Source organism: Pseudopipra pipra, chromosome 4 (assembly GCF_036250125.1).
Source record: "Pseudopipra pipra isolate bDixPip1 chromosome 4, bDixPip1.hap1, whole genome shotgun sequence".
Classification (NCBI taxonomy): domain Eukaryota; kingdom Metazoa; phylum Chordata; class Aves; order Passeriformes; family Pipridae; genus Pseudopipra; species Pseudopipra pipra.
The window spans coordinates 18435502-18452823 of NC_087552.1; the positions used below are offsets into that span (position 1 = coordinate 18435502).

Here is a 17322-nt window from a genome sequence, read left to right on the forward strand (position 1 = left end):
AAATGCCTATTCTACAAGTAGCAACTCTAAAATAAACCAGTATAAACACTGGCCTTCATAGTTTATTCTACTTTGTAAGGATTGCTTTCTAGATGTATAGCAATTAGTTCTGACTTGAATGCCACTGAAAAGTGTGAAATTCTTATTGAGTTTTGAAGAGCTTAACTGCCATTTCTTTAAAAAAACTCAAATCCCCAAGCACTTTTAGGATGATGTTGATTTAAATCTACATAGCTGTTTGTGCACTCACCCCAGTGGCATGGAGAAGAGAATCAGAAGGGTAAAAGTGTAAAAAACTCCTGCGTTGAGATAGACAGTTTAAAAAGTAAAGTAAAAGCCGTGGACACAAATAAAATAAAACAAGGAATTCATTCTCCACTTCCCATGAGCAGGCAGGTGCTCAGCCATCTCCAGGAAAGCTGGGTTCCATCATGCATAACAGTTACCTGGGAAGACAAATGCTGTCACTTCATCTTCTTCATCACTTCATCTTCTCAGCTTTTATTACTGAGCATGACATCATATGGTGTGGAATTATCCCTTTGGTCAGTCAGGGTCCACTGTCACAGCTCTGTCGCCTCCCAACTCCTTGTTCACCTCCATCCTGCTCGCTGGCGGGGCAGTGGGAGGAGCAGTAAAGGCCTTGCTGCTGTGTAACCACTGCAAAAAAACAACAAAAAAGTGTTAGTTTAGTGGTGCGGTTTGATTCCAGCCAGCAATGCTGTCTCACTGCTCTCCTGTGCTGCCTTTCTGCATTTTATTACCTTGACTGTGAACTGCAGAGGAAGGGCTTGCATTTTTGTCTTTTTTTTTTTCCTGTTTGTTCTGTTATAGTTCTTGAGAAGAACCCCTATATGTTGCTTGATATTATTGCAATTGATGAAGATTAATTAGGGTGACCTGTGAAAGTGACTTCTCTTTTCACTTAATAGCTCTGTTTTATTAAGTGATGAAAAGAAAGAAAACCTATAGTTACACTTCTTCAAGCTTGTTCTCTGTTTATTTTTTTTTAAATAAAAGTCCTGTTTTTTGGGAAAGGTTTTGGATAACAGCTATGGGTAAAATAAAAGCCAGAAAAATGTCTCACATGAAAGTTTCTGTGGCCTTATTGTCAGAGCTTAAATACCTGGGTTCTCTGTTTCATATTAAAATAATTCTTGGTATATCTCACTCCACAAAACAAAATAAAAGAGACTTTTAAGCCACAGGTGGTGAGTACAGGTGAAGCTATCCCAACCCAAAGGAGGCACTACAATATAGCTCAACATGCTCCAGCAGAAGAAGGCACTATTGTTCCAATTCTTCACTTGTTGTCCATTCAGCTGAGTCAGTACCTCATAAGGTCAAATGCACTTCCACAATGGAAACAGGAGCTACTATTGGCAATTTGTTCTTTGCCATTTCAGCCTTGTGACTTGTCAAAGAGGTTAACAGTGGACTTTGTCAGACAGAGTGGTAAGAGGTAACCAGTGGTAAGTTTTCTGAAAATAAGAGGAATTTTTAATTACCTTTAAAGAAAATAAGGCTGAACTCTAAACACCACATATGTATATTCTTCATTTTCAGCACAGCAGTTCTGCTGGAGATTACAGGAAATCCAGATACAGTGACAGTGATGTTGCTCCTATGCTTTTTTCAAAAACGTCTAGATGTATTACACAAGGAAGAAAATTTATGCTAAGAAAAATGTTTCAACAAATCCAAATTCTCCTCAAGGGGTATCAGATTTTCAACAAACTTCTCAATTTTCCTTCAGGAAAAGCAAATGAAAAAAAAAGTCATTTCACGTCAACCCAACCCAACCCAAAGTTACTTCTGTACACCAGATAGTTAATTAATGATATGATTAACTTCACTATATAATTCTCTGTTTTAACACACAACCTCCTGGAAACAGTTCAACATGACCACTAAATTGTAGTGACAAATGGGAGACTCAAAGTTGAGCTATCAGAGGATTTGGGACTAGACCCCCTTCAGTGAAACAGCCTTACCATCCACTGACAAATGGAAAATAAGGCATTGCTTTGAGAAATCAGAGGCTGTCAGATCTTGTGCTGCTCCACAGCAAGGCATAACATAGTATTTGATGTACTATTCTGAATACAATGTAAATAGAGAGAAAATGAATTTAAACAGTTGTACAAAGAGGTGTGGGCCAAGAAGGTCAGCACTGTGCCTCTGGGCAGTGAGCAGCCACCTTGTTTTCAGTGACTTGTTTCACGTGGGTCTCATTTCTATGACAAGGAAAGTCCCTCTTGAACAGCAGGATGTTGTGATCCTGTCTGCTTTGACTCTGATGACTCTCCAGTTTGAAACTACTGATCTGCCCATCATACAGCTTTGACAGTGCAGGGAGGTGACATGTGGGGGTCACCACTGTGAAGTCAGTGTTAGACTTTGGCATCAGTGTTACTCAGAGTAAGCAAAAGCAGGACTGACAAGTAGGAGTTATGGCCATAACTGCATTCCATATCCATGACACAAAATTTGGTGGCATTCAGCAGCTCTGTGACACCAGGACCACACTGGCTGCTTGCTCATGTGAGTCTGTGCTAAAGTAAAACTTTTAAATCACAACCAGGACAATTGAACCAGAGATATTCTTGTTCCTAGGTATGCAACCCTGCAAATGAGCCTGTCTCTCCACTGTCAGCAGCGTTCATCAACCCTGGAAAATTATCACATTGGTGATAATCTTTTGGGCTGACTGCTGTCCTGTGCAGGATTGTTATGTCAGACCACTGGTAACCAGGTAACTCTTGAAAAAAGAAGTACAATGAACTTCAGACTGTATAGCTCCTACAAAATTTTCTACAGCTCTTCTGCAACTTAGCTATGCTTGCCTTGGTTTTATGTAGTGGTTATTCAGTTACTTTTTGAAAGGCAGCGGACATAGAGGTGCACCAATTGCTATTTATTCTTTTATGTGTTTAGGAGCACTTTTTTCTTCAGAGTGGTGCCGTGACTCTCACAGGATAGGGGAAGGAAAAATCTTTTAACAAGGATGACCTTCAGACAGCTTTAGTTCTGAATGTGCTCCAGTCATGGCAGCCTTTCACCACACTCCTCTGGAATTTCCATATTAATCCACATGAAAGGTGAGAACATGAATACGCTTAATGCTTTCCTGACTGCTTTGCAATAGCACCTAAAGATCCAAGAACTTCCTGGCTGCAAGATAAGAGGAGATAATATCTCCTTTTTAGCACTATTTCACCAGAAATACAGATTGGAAAAGACCTCCTGAATTGCTTTTGTGACTTTCCGAATCCCACAGAGAGATTGTATTTTAAAAAATGCTTTAAAAGCTTTTTTTCCCCACAACTGCTTCTTCTGAAGGATGGTGAACAGCTAGAAACAATGCAGGATCTTTGTGATATGAGTTGCATGACTGTCTGACAGCAGAATTTTCTCAAGGAAGGACTCAACAATTTATGCAGTTGAAATCCCCAACTTCTATGCTAACGACAAAGGGTAGCCAATTTAATTAGCCACAGCCTTGAGGTGCATAATTCATTATCAATTTTACTCATATAAATATCCTGGATGTAAAAGAGGTCGGAACACACATGTCTAATGAGGAATGCAGCTCTGTAAGTCTGATTGTTTTCCTTACTCTTTAACTGTTGACAAGGGAAAAACCCAAACAAAACAACAACCAAAAACACCCCACCCAAACCCAAAATAACCCAAAAACCCCCCACTCAACAAACCCAAGACAATATATTTGATTAGTATAGTGGAAAAATATGCCCAAAGAAGTAATTAGAAAACACTTCCCTGAATCTTTGAAATTTCTTCTGGCTTCACATGCAAATACTCTTCCCTTCTAACACAATTTTGTCATGAAGCATCGTGGCAGTGACAAGAGTTAGTCACAGAAATGAAGAAAAGCGAGGACTTCAAGAGGTCACATAGACTGTCCTCTTGAATCCACTACAGAATTAACTGTATCTGGATTCACTAACGTTTCTTAAAACCCATTTTAGAGAGTCCTGTCACCAGATATTCCACCACATCTCTGCCTATCAGCCACCGTGATCAGGATGAAGATTTTTCCAAATATTTAGTGTCATCTCATGTGCTCTAAATTAAGTTAATTGCTATTTATTCTGACTTCGAGAAGCAGAACTGATTAGGAAGTCACATTTTCACTCTGCAGGGAATTTCAGCCTCCAAATGATATTGTTATCCCAAGCCAGAGAAAGAAGCCAAAATGACATTTTTTTCCTCAAAGTTAAAATGTTTAACCTTGGATTAAGATGACCAAAATGTTTTTTGAGAATGTCAAACTCTTTGTCTAATAATCCTTTCATAATCATCTGCATGAAATAATTCAAAGACAATGTTTTAGCATTAGCAGAAGGTTACATGAAATCTGAAATTATGTGCTTTGTATTTCTGGCTGAAATTGCTAGTGAAACTTTTACATTCATGTGGCTTGATTGTTTTTAAAATAAATTACGTTCTCCATTGGAAGATTTTCCCAAGTCATTGATAGATTGCAGCCAACAGATTGCTTGGGATTTTTGTTTTTGTTTTTGTTTTTTTTTAAGGACAGTGACTGTGGCTAAATAGCTTTTTTTAAATTTTCATTTTATTCGTAATGAAAAATTGTGTTAAAATATTTCATGAAAACCAACAAAGACTAATATTTTATGAGATTCTACTGACGTTATTTTACTATTATCACCAATCTCCAAAAGCTTAGCTTCAGAATAAATCTAGACATATGGGTATGAAACTGCTAGAGCTGAGACAGGGGCTTTGCACCAGAGACCTGTAACACCACTGAATTCATTGATGTTGCATTCTTTGCTGAGCTGCTTGAATTAAACATTGCTAGGGAGGGGAACAGCAGATCTACCTTCTTTCCTTTGAATTCTGAGCTGAAAACTCCTTGCACCTTATGAGCACGCCTATCACTGCACATAGTGCATCATTACTGGTGAGAGATAGGGCATAGCCCCAGGAATGTATGTAGAGATCAGGAGAAATCTCTGGAAAATAAACTTATGGAAAACTCAAAACGCTTTCTAGTTCAATGCAGTGGATTGACAGAAACAGCTTGTAGTGCGTGAAACAAAAAACCCACCTGTTTTTAGGCTGTGTTTCCAATGACAAAGCTAAGAATTGTGTGCAGCATGATTTAACAGGCTCTGATCTCACAAACTTCAACCTTGGACTCCTGCACTCCCAATCAACCCACATTACTAAGTCCAGATTGCTGCTCCTCTTTTACCACATAGGACACTTGATCTAGATGCAGACAGAAATAAAGCCCTGTTGCTCTGCTGCTCTTTGCTGAACCTGCATTTCCCACTCCTGTCCGTTCTAAAGCTGATTTATTGCCTCTAGAACTGACAACAACCTATTTGTCACTGAAACAATATCAGCATAACAAGAGAGGAATGGAGCAACAGATGTTTATCCCATACCAGGATCTCAAACATCTAAGGAGACTAAATGGCTTCTTCTGTTCAAATAATGAGCTTGAACAAAGTCCCTAGGCAAAATACAAATGGCAGCCCGACAGCTTCACAGTTCAGAAAAGCACACCGGTATTTACTGACCCTGCTAAATCAAGCCCTCTCTACATCTCACCCAAATTTCCACAGACTTCTTCCTCTGTAAAGGCTATGTTGTACCACAACACATGGTCCAAGTGAGACACAGTACAACTGTTTCATATTTTGACAACAAACCCCCAAATTATCTCTTCTCCTAAAGCTCAGGAATATTTTTTTGGCTACATCACACACTCTGTGAGCTGTCATGTGTTGCATCTTCTTACGCCTTCTTCTTCAAACTGCTTTTGGAAGCATTACTGTTTAATGCCAGCAAAATATGTGTTATTTGCTACTGTTACCAAAGCTTCTTTTGCAACATCTGCTCTCTAATTAGGAGGTCTATGATAGTAGAAATGAACACACAATGTTTTAGCACAGTAAATAATTTGTTAATGCATAGGAGGTGTCAGTACTCTTCCCAGCTGACAAAACAGCTGTCATCCAAGTTTCAGGAGATTCGAGTTACAGCCAGGGCTGTGAAACCTGCTGTCATTTAGCAATAAGAGCTAGTTTCTGGACACTAGTTTCTGTTGGGACTCGCCATTCAACATTACTAAAAAGAGGAAAGATCCCAACTTACTGGCAGACAAAGTATTTCAGAGGAGCCTTTATAACAGCGGTGAAACAACTAAGCACCTCACTGCACTGATTTCCAGTGGCAGAGTCTCAAAAGTGTCTATAAAATGGTCTAATTTGACTGACTTTAATCCATGATTCTTGTTATCTTAGGCTGAGTGAGGATTTTATTCAAAATAGCCAGAATACAGTTGCTTAAAATAAGATTTCTTTTTTCTTTTTTTTTTTTTTTCTGGACAGTTTTCCTTTTCTATATTACAGTTCAAATAGTGTGTGACCATTTAAGACATGCTTAGTGCATCTGTACAGTCATTTTTCACATATGTAGAGGGGCTCATTTCTTCTTTCAGGGTAGTACTAAATTTTGTGTGAAATGAAATACTAAGCTATTGTTCTGGCCTTGTGTTCTTTTCATGCACTATATTCATTGTGATAGGTAGTGACACATAAAATGTCCTCCGAAGATAGACAATTTCGTCCTCTACTTAGAATTCTCCCTATTAATTTAAATGACTGAGAATTTATATTGCTTGCAAAAAATCTATTTTCCAAGCTGATATACACAAAAGGGCAGGAAAATGATAAAATCTCTCTCTTCTCTTCACGTTGATTTTATTTTTTTCCCCTTAGTTTTAATTTTACACTAATGTGGGATGTTATTTTTCATTTGACCTACCTGAATTCTGTCAACTCAGGCCTTTCATCAGAGTAGACAACATCTGATGTTTTCTTTCGACTAGGACCTTTGAGTACTGTCATTATGTGACATTTCTCTTAAGAGAAATCAGTTTCTAACCTATTGTCTCAGAAGTTATATTTTAACTGGAGAATGGGTATTTAGATTAAAAAGGTGGCCTCTTCATCCAAAAAATCAGAAATATCCTCAAACTTAATTCTAAATGTATTTGCACATATATATGTGTGTAAAGGTGTATATACACACACACACACATATATACATATATATACACACATATATGTATATATATGTGTATATATATAAGTCAATCTTGAGATTTTTAAAAATGTTTCTAACAGACAAACCCACAAGTATACACACACCTTCATAAGTTTTTAAGGTAAAAGAAAATGTGTGTTCCCAAACAGAAATCTGAAGGACCAATACTTTACAAGACAGAGAAAAAAAAATTTAGCAAAACCTGAAAAGCAAATGGATCGTAATGACTTATTCTTGGACTTCATTACTATAAATCTCCTTAAAATTTGGGAATGGATTTTGATAATGTATAATGATATCTGACTGCTGAAATGTCACTGACTTAAAGATTTCTGGTGGAAGACATTCAGGGGTTTGGGAATGATAACTCTTGAAAAGCCTCAGTGCCCATGCTGTCAAGACACCATATCACAAGCTGAATTGAAGTCAAAATTGCTTATTTGGAGGATTAATATCCATTGGTTATAGCAGGGTAATTGTTTAAGGTATTCCCCCATACATACACTCACAAAAAAATTAATTATATCTAGCCTACAAATTCTGCTTTAAAGAGTTTAACAACTGTTTTTCTCAGGACCTTAAACTTCTTAAATTTTTGATCCTTTAGCTTAACAACTAAACTGTCTTCCACAGATTTACTTTGAAAAAAGTAAATCTAATGTGCTCTAATATCACTGACAAATGTTTACTTACCATAGACTATAGGTGCTGTTCACTTATCTTCTCTGTGTAAGTAATTTTCCATAAAATTCAGCCTGTGAAAGTCCAGGGAAAAACCAGCTTTTATCTTAATGAAAAGCTTTTTTTTAACTTCTTATACTGTCAATATTGGAAAAGAAAAATGTTCTGCAACCTGTACTTCACTATTCTCCCTCCAACTTCTGTAATTTGTTGCATTTTTTCCTTGTGTCTTTTATATGGCCATAACGTTAATTACAATATACACCTTATTCACATCCCTAGTCAGAAGCTATTTTGCATAGGATTTAATGACTATGGGATATATAATTTCATTTAAAAGTGCTCTGTATGCTACCAATGATCTCTGAGTATCATAACAGCAAAGGACTTCTGCTACTGCTATGGAGGAAATAAACAGTCCTATGCCTTCTGGTATCTTGTGCCCAATTAGATCTGCCAAGCTAATATAACACACTGAGCCAAGCTTCTCACAACTGTGTGTTTCCATCTTTCCTGAATTGTAGGACTATACACTGATTCATTTACCTCTCCCAATTAATGTCCCAATACTCCATTAATGTGGCCTAAGGCCACCCTTCAGTTCACCCCCCTAATTTCTACTTATCAAAGTCTTCTCAGCCATTGGCAGAAGCACATTGTCCCAGTGAAGGAGGCATGGAAAAGAGAGGCCCAGCAGTACCCAACGACTCACACATGTTGGAGATGGCTCCACTGCACCCTGAAACAGCCAAAGAAGGTAGTAAAGTCAGTGCTCCTGCCAGCTACTACTGTTTTATTGCCATAGGTAGGCATCTACTTTGCTTGCCTAAACCCCACAGTAGGATACTGAGAAATTTTGACACTATGAATAGGAAGGAAACAGGAGAACTCTGTGTTCCAGCTGCTAGATCTTATGGCAAATCAGACATCTGCTTTCAGTTCATTTGCAGTATGATGAAATGTGTACTATTCATTTCCAGTGTGATGCAATGTGCATCACTCCGCTACTTGATGAACAGAACAGTCCTGGCTATCCAGACAAGACCTTTTGGATCAGCAGTATCTGAATCCTGAGTCTGACTCTGCTTCCCACAGGCGATTGTGCTGATTGCCAAGACATACATTGCTTTCAACAGAGAAGCTCCCCAGGCCTGTGGCCCACTTGCACAGGCAGAAATGTCCACCACTCATCCTTCCCACCACAGAGTCTGTAGTTGTAGATCAGGCAGAAAAAAGGGCAGTATAAAGAGAGAGTTCTGGGCATTCCTCTCCTAGCCCCATCTGTTTTTCTGCCCTGATAGATCCCATCATTCCTTACACTCCCTAAAACCTTCAGTCGTTTAGGACTCCTCAATAGGCAAAGTTTCTTCTTCCTCCTTTTAGAATCTGACTTTTCTAGCATTTTGGTTATTTTGTCAGTGAAAACTAAACTCATTTCTGCTTCCTCTCTGGGTAGTATTTCAATACCCTTCTTTTTCCACTGTCCTCATCCTCCTATTGCAAGCCTTCCTGCCTCAGTATCCCCTTTCTAGTATGACACACAAAGGCAGTTTTGCATATTGGGAACACAAAGAATCTCATTCTGCTTGTATGCCACTGGGATATATTTGCTCTCTGCATGTAATTAAATCTACTAAGTATCTGCTGATATTCAAATTCATAGAACCATGGAGACCTTTTAAGCAGAACCTTGGCAATATTTCAACAGACCTTTTTTGGGGGGAGGGGTGGGGGTGGGTAGTGAAGGGAGAGGGGTGGGGAGAGAAGAGGATTGTTTTAATTTTCTTCAGTGAGTTATAGCCTACATTTCCAGTAAGTGCCTACTCCCAAGCCAAAATAGTAAAATCTGATAGTTGTGGATCTTTAATAAGGGGGTCTGCAGCTGGTGTTTTCTTAGGCTCTCACATACTTAAATTTGACATGTCTAGAGGCAAGAGATTTCTGGGGAAGATAGTGCTAGACTGTTGTGAAATTGGATAAACACCCAAAATTCCTGACTCTGGTCACAGAGATACTGAAGGTGGTAAACAGGGATAATCTTAAACTGTGCCAGGGGAGGTTAAGGTTAGAGATAAGAAAGAAATTCTGTACAGAGAGAGTGATCAGCCATTGGAATGGGCTGCCCAGGGAGATGGAGGAGTCATCGTCCCCCGGAGGTGTTTAAGAAGAGACTGGATGTGGTACTTAGTGCCATTGTCTAATTGAAAGGGTGGTGTTGGGCCATGGGTTGGACTTGATGATCTCAGAGGTCTTTTCCAACCTGGTTGATTCTGCAATTCTGTAATTCTGTGATATTAAGATGAGCAGCAGCTTCTGCTTCCCTATTTAAGAAGAGCATGGGTTGTTCCTTTCATAATGGGTGCCAAAACTGGCCAAGCAAGGGCCTGAACCCATGTTCAACCCTGGCCATGCTATTATGTGCAAGTGCTAGCACTGGATTTGGAAAGAAAAGAAAACTCTTGCCCACTGTTGTGCCTTGAATGCAGCCAACACAGCCTTCCACTCTAATGGCTTAACACTTCTGCATTTGCTGTGGACACTTTGAACCCAGAGTAGCAGTGCTCAGGTCTAACCAGTGAGGTTACATCTTCTCCTAGGCCCATACCTGACCTTCAGTAGAGATAGTTCCTCCCCCTGCTCTGCCAGCATAGAACACAGAGCTTGCAGAGAGGGCCAATGTCTTCCTGTCGCACTTCTTGCTATTGCTTTTCCCCCAGCACTGCTGAATCTCTGTAGATAAGAATCAGACCTTTTGCTTTTAACTTTTTTAACAAAGAAGACAGATTAAATCTTTTAGGGGAAGGAGCTGCCTGGGACCTGTTTGATCTTCTGTCTGCATTCACAGTTTTTTCTGTTTTTCCAAGCAGTCAAGGAACTGTTTCAATATTTTTTAATAAGGCTGGGAAGAATCCTTGTGTGTGTCTCTTATGATCATCTGATATTTTACTGCCATATTTTTAGTGATGAACAGGCCTGTTGAGAGCACGGATTATTTTCTTACAAAATCACTATAAAGGGAGGTCCTAGGTAAAGAGATTTTCATGCATGAGGAATTGTAAATTCATTCATTGCACTTTTATAGGAAGATGAAAGGATTGATTGCCACAAAATATTTCCCTGGCTTTTACATGGAACTGTATTTACAAACAGGTGCAGCTGTGTCTACAACAGTTATTACAAATTCTATCTGGAGCTTTTATAGACAACTGGAACCAAATTTGAATGCCGAATAGTAACATGACAAAGGCAGATGTTGACTTTATCTCCAAAATCATCTATATGAAAAAAATCTATGTCTTGAAACTAGATCAGTCCTGCCCCTGGACATAAGGCGTGCTGAAGTTTGAGGTATTCCAAATCTTCAGCTGAATTGAGTAATGGGACTGCATCACTAGTTCTTCTCTCGCTGTTAGGAATTTGATACAAGCAGAAGGTATGCTGTCATGATTGCCATCTGAGAAAGGACATGTCACAGACAGCGAAGAATTAGCCCATCAATGAAATGCCACTGCAATTTTCTTTTCTATCACTCTTTCTCTCTTTTTTGGCAAAGATCAAAACCCAAAAAGCATGGATTGGGACATGTCAAAAATGGAATGGGGGTAGGTAGTGAAGGAGATAGGTTATAAAACTAAATATCACACTTCCTACATTAATCTAAAACTTCTGCAATGTTTGAAAAAGCTTAAGCATTAAGTACAAGAATTTAAAATTAACAAACCATTTATATCTTTACACGTTTAGGGTAGGATTTAAGTCACTAAATTTGAGGGTTTCTCAGAAATACAGATTGTACAGATCAAGACCTCAACTAATAATTAAAACCAGACAGCAACACAGAATTTACCATTCTCTGGATTTCTCTGCTTAACATAGAGGCAGTTTAGACAACCATTTTAGACCTTGTGCATAAGTTACAGAAGACTAAAATTGACTGTGGTGAGTGCCATCATTACCTTGTAACCCAAATCTTGGACACACAGAATTGAAGAATTTGAATAAGGGGAAGGGTTAGCTGTTCTCTGTCCCTAGCATGTGATGTGTGCATTGACTTTAGGGTTTCTTTGGGGGAATCATTAAATGGCTTGAGTTGGAAGGAGTCTTAAAGATCATCTCATTCCAACCCAATGCAACAGGCAGGGACACCTTCCACTAGACCAGGTTGTTCAGAGCTTCATCCAACCTGGCCTCGAACACTTCCAGGGATGTGGCAACCACAACTTCTCTGGGCAACCTGTTCCAGTATCTCACCACCCTCACAGTAAAGAATTTCTTCCTAATATCTCAGGTAAACCTGCCCTCTATCAGTTTGAAGACATTCCTCCTTGTCCTGTCATTATGTGCTCTTGTAAGTAGTCTTTCTCCATCTTTCTTGTAGACTCCTATCAGATACTGGAAGGCTGCAATTAGGTCATTGTAAAGCCTTTTCTTCTCCAGGCTGTACAATTCCAAGTCTCTTGGCCTTTCCACATAGAAGTGGTGGTCCATCCCTGTAAGCTACTTGGTGTCCCTTCTCTGGACTCGCTCCAACACGTCGATGTCCTCCTGTGCTGAAGATCCCAGAGCTGGATGCAGCACTACAGGTGGGGTCTCGGTAGAGAGGAATAGAGGGGCAGAATTCCATTTCTTGATCTGCTGGCCATGCTGCTTTGGATGCAGTCCAGAATACAACTGTTTTTCTGGGCTACAAGTGCCCATTGCCAGGTCATGTCCAGCCTCTCATCCACCAGCGCCCCCAAATTCCCTTGTCAGGGCTGCTCTCAATCTGTTCATCATCCAGCCTGGATTGATATCAGGGATTGCCCTGATCCACGCGCACCATCTTGGACGCAATGTTGTTAAACCTCATGATATTCCCATGGGCCCATCTCTTGATCTAGTCCAGGTCCCTCTGGATTGCATCCCATCCTTCAGATGTGTCAACAGCAACACTCAGCTTGGTGTCATCTGCAAATTTCCTGAGGGCACACTTGATCCCTTTTTCTACATCATTAATGAAGATATTAAATAACACTGGTCCCAATACAGACCCCTGAGGGACACCACTTGTCACTGATGTCTATCAGGACTCTGAGACACTGACCACCACTACCCCCTGTATGGGGTCATCCAACCTCTTTCTTATCCATCTAAAAGTCCACCCATCAAATCCATCTCTCTCTAATTCAGAGAGATGTTGTGGGGGATCGTGTCAAAGGCTTTACAATAGTCCAGATCAATGACATCTGTAACTCTTCCCTTGCTCACTGATGTAGTCACTCCGTCATAGGAGGCCACTCGGTTGGTCAGGCAGGACTTGTCCTTGGTGAAGCTGTGCTGGCTGTCACAAATCACCTCCCTGTCCTCCATGTGCCTTAGCACAGCTTCTAGGAGGAGCTGTTCCATCATCTTCCCAGGCACAGAGGTGAGGCTGACAGGTCAGTGGTTTCAGGGCTCCTTCTTTCTTCCCTTTTAAAAGATGAGTACAGTGCTTCTCTTTGTCCAGTCACCTGGGAATTCACCTGACTGCCATGACTTCTAAATATCCTGGAGAGAGGCTTGGCAACTCAAAGAGACAGAATGTTTTACCCCAGATTTCCCTGTTAGAATTACCTTGGCTGCAATAATGTTGGCATTGTCAGCTTGTGTTCATGGCAGAATGGCCATGTTTGGTAGGAGTGGTAGCAAACCACTCATATCACCTGGACTTTGTACTGAGTTTCAGAATTGCATCTTCTGATGGCAAAATACAGTTTTGAACATCAGGTACCGAGCTGTGATATATTTCTGTCACCAGTGCCAAAGGCTTGCTGCAACTATAAGAAGCCACTTCCTACTAATAGAACACTGCCACACTGAGTCTTGTTCCACTATAACAAGCCAAAGTAAAGTCTGTCAGAGCAATACTGGGAAGTGCCAAGAAGCCAGCAGTGCTGTAGTTCGGAATAATATCCCTAGGTGTTAAGATATGCCAAGGTCTTTGAAGTTTATCTGCTGTCAAAAAATGTTAATGGAGCAGAAAAGACAATTTGCAGGTGATTACTTGTGAGGTAAAAGGGTAAGCTGAACACTAACTTAAATTCCTGAGTCATAAAAAAAAAGAAGTATCATGCAGCTGACAAAGTAAGTATCAGTTGTGTGTGTTTACTGCTGAAAGGCAGTCTTCACTGAAGGGGTATTTCCACTCCATCAAACTTCAAAAGTGTAAAAATGAGTTGTATAGGTCTATGCTAGCTGTATATTCTCCCTTTATATATTCAATTGGGAGATACAGGAACCTCCTGGGTGAGGTGTCTCAACCATTTTAGATACTTGTTTTACAATCTGATGAGCCTGGAGATGCTTGCACCTCCCTATAGGGAGTCTGCACAATTATCATATGGTTAGATAACTGTGAGATGTCTAAAGCTCAGTGAAATTAATGTTATCTATGTTTCTAAGTAGATATCTAACATCTGACCAGTTCTCTACCAAGGGAGCACTGCTGATGTGCTTACTTAACATATGGGGAAAATTTTTATTCTCAAAGAGAGGGAAGTTAGTACACAGAGCATGAAATGATTTGTATTATTCTTTAAATGAAAGGAATAATCCAGTCTTTAAAAAATGAGAGTGAAAGGGTGCACAAAATGTTTTTGATCCACCCTATTGTCCAAAGGCAAGAACAACTTGACTTAATTCAAATCCAACAGATATTTATATTTCTTGTTCATAAAAATCCTGAATCCACCGCTTCCACAGGCAATTGTTTCCAGCACTTTACAATCTCCATCAGCTCTATATATTATATTTGGAACTGGGAGGCCTCACATCGTGCATTTGCCTTCTTCTATTCTCAAGCCTACTTGCTGTCTGGCTTTAGCAATCAAAAAAAGGTGTTTGGTATTCTCCAGTGAATACAGTCTACAACAATTTGCTTTCAATACTGTGCCAGCAGTGACATCAGCATCCTGGTAACTGGAATCCTCTTAGCACTAGAGGATTGCACTAAGGCCTGACAGTACTGTAAATATTGCCACCATGCTTACTTATTGTCAAAGAAAGGTGAAGCAGAAGCAAAGTGGTCGTGCATAGGAATCTAAACATGCAATACACAAAGAGATGTACAAACTCTAAGTGGCTACAGTCCCAGTCACTAAGTTCTGGACTGGGGCATGTTGTCAGAAGGTGTAATCAAATATTACAGATGAACTTCCCTAACCAGTAACAGTACATGAGGATGAAGAGATCTCTGAAACAGTCTAAGGGATTCTAAGGGCCAGTCCATAATGAAAGACACTTCTGCGATGCAAATATTAAAGAGTACACACTTTGGATCCTGTCCTTAATTTAGCAGATTTTTATCAGGCTACTCTCACTAGCTAAAAATGTGGACCAAAGAGAAGTATTTGAATACAACAATCCAGTGCAACAGCTTTTTGTGAAATAGCCAGTTTTCATTTAGTGATAATGTTCCACCACCCCTGGATTCTGAACTCAAAAATAATACACATCTGTTTTGACATCTGCTGTAATGTTCATCTGCCAAAATAGAAGCAGAACTTTGTATTTCAAGAACTAAAAATGAATCCAGCCCAAAGTGTACAGTGGCTGGAACTGGCACATCACCCTGCACAGAACAAAAATGCTGAAGGATAAATGGCTTATTTTCACCCCCTCATTTCACTTAATACTCTGCACAGAGTTAAGCCACCAATAATATCATCCTACAACTTCAGGCAGCAACACAATCCTGGATCTTCAACAGCTTGGCTTATGACATGAGCCACAAAAGAATGCCAAGTGTTTAACCATGAATGTCCTTTACTGTAGATGGAGACATCCACAATGTTGCCATTAACGCTGTCAGGATTCAGCAGGCTGACGTGACAATTCTACATCTCCTCACAGATTGTGGTATAACAGCAGAAATCCAGCAAGGCACATTGCAATCATCTTACATGGCCTTTTCCAGATGCACATATGGCCCCCACTTCCTATCTATGCCCTGCCATAATCATAAAACACTGTGGAGTGGAAGGTAAGTATAAAGGTCATCCAGTACAACCATCTTACAATGCATAAGGACAGCTTCAAAAAGTGAAACTGTATAATGTCATGTTGTGCCAAGCAAAAAAATGTTTAATAATCTCCCTTGCCACACGCAGATCAAAAGACTAAGTGACATGGTTACTGTCCTAGAATGAGCCTGTGGTACAGCACAGAACTCAACATGAATATTTCAAAATTTGAACAAGAAAGCTGTCTGCTATTAGAGATGGGAAAATATGGTTCCCAATGAAGTACTAGGAGACACTCAGTTGCTTGGCTGTGAGGGTTATAGACTCCAACCTTTTACAAGTCTTACAGACTCTTATAGACTTACAAGTCTTATAGACTCCACCTTTTACAAGTTGCTGCCTCCTCATGATGTTCCTTGCCCTCATCAAAGCATATGGAAACCATGAGGTCAAGTGGATCAGTCCTCCGACCTGCTGGCAAATTTGTGAGGGAGGCTGTTGTCCCATGTGTTGTAAAGAATGAAAGTGTTGGAATTCAACAGCTTTTCAGGAAGAAAAGCACATTGAATGGCACTGATGGTAAGTTTAGGGAGTGCCTGGCCATCACGATTTTATTCTTATCCTCTAATATTCTCCCTTTCCACTATATGATTTTCTCTCCAGCTTATTTTGACGAGAAATCATCAGTGCAAGCACCATAGAAGATATTTTGGGGAAGAACCTTTCTTGAGCACTACTTCAAACAATGATGTGGAACAACATATTAGTATTTTTCAAGTATAATTCTACCACTATCCCCTGTCTATTTTTCAATAACTTTCTGATTTTGATTTGTAATTTTCATGTCTCTGCTTTTCCTGTACAGTTCCCCTCCCTTTTCAAAGGAAAGAGAGAAGACACAGAAAAGAAAAAGGGAAGCAGTTTTGCATACTAAAATAATGCAGCCAAAATTTTTCACAGAACAATCCAGGGATGTTTATTTCACTGACCTTGAGCACTGTTGATGGTGTTGTTATTTACCACCTGTACTTTGCTACCCTTAAACAGATGGATCAAGCTTGTGCCTCCTTGCTTTATGCATCACCTCTAGGCAGTTTTTCAGTAAGCTGTTTGTCTAGATGATTGTAAGGAGAAATCAAAGCCTGGTTAACAGCAAAATGCTCACTAACTTGTGTAGATTTTGTATCCAGGGCTGTTCTTTTACTGATCAAATTGCAAATAAGTAAAAAGAACAATTTTCTTGTACCTTATACCGTAAGACTGTTGCAAGGAGTGCTGCTGAGAGGAAACTATCCTTGTGGCAATGCTCTTTCAATGGACTCCAGCCCAGCTGGGAGTCAGGAAACATGTACTAAACAGAACACTCTCTTCTTGACACTCAGTACAACGAAAAGGAAAGCAGTCAGACATAATTGCTTTTCCCCTTCACTCAACACCCATTTACGTGTTTATGTTCCCCTTATTAGTTCACATATCCACTGCAGCTCCACGCTTCTCTCTGTGGTTGTCTTACTGAGAGCAGAACACTCAGTTCAACTCAAAAATTAATACATGA

At 39.8% G+C, this 17322-nt stretch overlaps 2 long non-coding RNA genes across 2 annotated transcripts; one reads left to right on the plus strand and one right to left on the minus strand.

The window, feature by feature from the left end:
• Nucleotides 1-350: 350 nt before the first annotated feature.
• On the minus strand, nt 351-1712 carry LOC135413836 (uncharacterized). Its single transcript, XR_010430421.1, has 2 exons — nt 1509-1712; nt 351-660 (listed from the first exon to the last, which is right to left on the minus strand). It is a non-coding gene; the product is annotated as an uncharacterized LOC135413836 (long non-coding RNA).
• Nucleotides 1713-2961: 1249 nt separating this feature from the next.
• Nucleotides 2962-16550, plus strand: LOC135413837 (uncharacterized). The gene is made up of 3 exons (XR_010430422.1): nt 2962-3101; nt 15658-15787; nt 16431-16550. It is a non-coding gene; the product is annotated as an uncharacterized LOC135413837 (long non-coding RNA).
• The last annotated feature ends 772 nt before the right edge of the window (nt 16551-17322 follow it).